The sequence below is a fragment of the Pinus tabuliformis genome, chromosome 6 (assembly GCF_031772625.1).
Source record: "Pinus tabuliformis cultivar Carrire ecotype Pingquan chromosome 6, CPIR1, whole genome shotgun sequence".
NCBI lineage: Eukaryota > Viridiplantae > Streptophyta > Pinopsida > Pinales > Pinaceae > Pinus > Pinus tabuliformis.
Genome location: NC_142292.1, coordinates 1613330743 through 1613332966, shown reverse-complemented (window position 1 = coordinate 1613332966; position 2224 = coordinate 1613330743). Strand labels below are relative to the sequence as shown.

The following is a 2224-nucleotide window of genomic DNA, read 5'->3' as shown; positions in this document are numbered from 1 at the left end:
TAATAAGTTTTTAAGAGCACTAATTATTAAGTAAAGTAGGAAAAAACCTTCAAATTTAAATTTAGATATTCAAAATCCTAGTTCCATGTCCAAACATAGATTACTAAAATAACAACATCCCATCTCTATATTTTTTTCCATATGAAAACCTTCGAATTCAAATTCAGGTTCCAGGTCTTAGATCACTAATATGAAAACCTTCAAATTCAAATTCAGGTTCTAGGTCCAAACATAGATCACTAATATAGCAACACACCCCATGTCTAGATCTTCACCACCATATGACTAGAGAGTCACATCCAATATAATTGCTGTAAATATGAGAAAAACCTAAATCCTTAAGCAAATGAAGTTTAATCATCCTCCTATGCATTTTTGACCAATAACCATACCTAAACCCAAATCTCTTCTCGACCCCACAAAAAATAGGACACAAAAATTTCAATTGAGGTGGCTACAAACTACAACAGTTGAGTAAAACTGACATCATTTAATCATCTTCTCAAACCCCCAAAAAAACAGGACACAAAAATTTCAATTGAGGTGGCTACAAACTGCAACAGTCAAGTAAAACTGACATCATTTAATCATCTTCTCATCCCCAAAAATAAACAGGACACAAAAATTTCAATTGCTGTGGCTACAAACTGCAACAGTTAACTAAAACTCGTATCATTTAATCATGTATATATAGAACTATAGATCAAGATAGCCAAGGCATGAAGCCCAGCTATGGTAGCCCATCATCGTGAACAAAATTTTCCTGTAAACTAATAGAGAAGGGGACAAACAAACAAAGATAAATGTTATATACAGAGACAATTCTGAAGGCTTGTTAACATCAGAGAACCTGAACACATTTTATCTGTTGATAGACAGAGCTTGTGCTCTGTCCTTGATGCCAATAGGAGAGTGGAATTGCTGGCCAAGAAGAGAGGGAATTGCTAGCCTGGATGGTTGTTGGGCGAAGCCCTCCACCGAGGATGGCATGGGACGGCCGAGGATGGCACGGGATGACGAAAATAACAGCAAACACAAGGAATCTATCGGACATATCAAGAGGGTTTCCTCCATTTGTTTGGGGTCATTGCTGCGATGTTCCATTTTCCCTTTGTCTTTCTGCTCGGGGCAGGTTCTGGTTCAAAATTTCCCCAGCCTTAATATAATTTTGTCATACCCATCGCACTAACATTGATTTACTGGAGCGCGTGTTACTGTATTTGGGATTTCTTTTCTCGGATTCTTGTAAAGATTTCAGAATGATGTAGCAAGACCCCACGGCAGCCCCTGCGATCGATTCCCAACAGAAGCAACATCAAGAACAGTTGATGATGATGCCCCTGCCTCCAAAATTGGGTTTTGGCCCCAGCCACCCCAGCCCCAACCCCGACCCCAACCTCAGGTTATGGTGCAGCAATCCCCGCAACAAGAGAGCTCCGCCGGGGAGATCAGGACCCTCTAGATCGGCAGTTTGCAGCATTGGATGGATGAGAATTATCTGCACCGATGTTTAGCTTCTGCCCAGGACCTTCATTCCATTAAGATTATTCGCAATAAGCAGACTGGGCAATCAGAGGGTTATGGCTTCTTGGAGTTTGCGAGCCAGTCAACGGCCCAGATGGCTCTCCAAAATTACAATGGCATACAGATGCCCAGGGCCGAAAAATTTTACAGGTTAAATTGGGCAACGAATAGCGGTACAGAAAAGCGTTCGAAAGATTTTACTATATTCGTGGGAGATTTGGCATCTGGTGACACAGACGAGTTGCTACAAGAGACCTTCAGAGCTGTATACCAATCTGTAAAAGGGGCAAAGGTTATTACTGATAACATTACAGGCCGTTCAAAAGGATATGGGTTTGTAACATTTGGGGATGGGAATGAGCAGGTTCAGGCTATAACAGAGATGAATGGAATGCTCTGTTCCTCTAGGCCTATGTGAATAGGTCCTGCCATAACAAAATAGACTACGAAAACAGCAAAAACAACAAAAATTCACAAATTCACAAATACCATCATTGAAAGCCACAAACAACATCAAAATATCCACAAAAACCCTAAACCCTTATCCACAAAAACCCTAAACCCTGCTATAGAAAGTTTACAAAATATCCAAACAAAGTTGTTTGTGTTGAAAAACACAGAGAAATTGCTGGTAGGATTAGAATCCTACCGGTGACAGTCGCCGACCCTCCCCGGAGCTCGCTAGACCACCTCCACACCT

The 2224-nt window shown here is 41.0% G+C and overlaps 1 pseudogene; it reads left to right on the top strand.

Annotated features, from left to right (window-relative positions):
• The first annotated feature begins 983 nt into the window (after nt 1-983).
• LOC149265054 (polyadenylate-binding protein RBP45 pseudogene) lies at nt 984-1966 on the top strand (annotated as a pseudogene).
• Nucleotides 1967-2224: the final 258 nt, after the last annotated feature.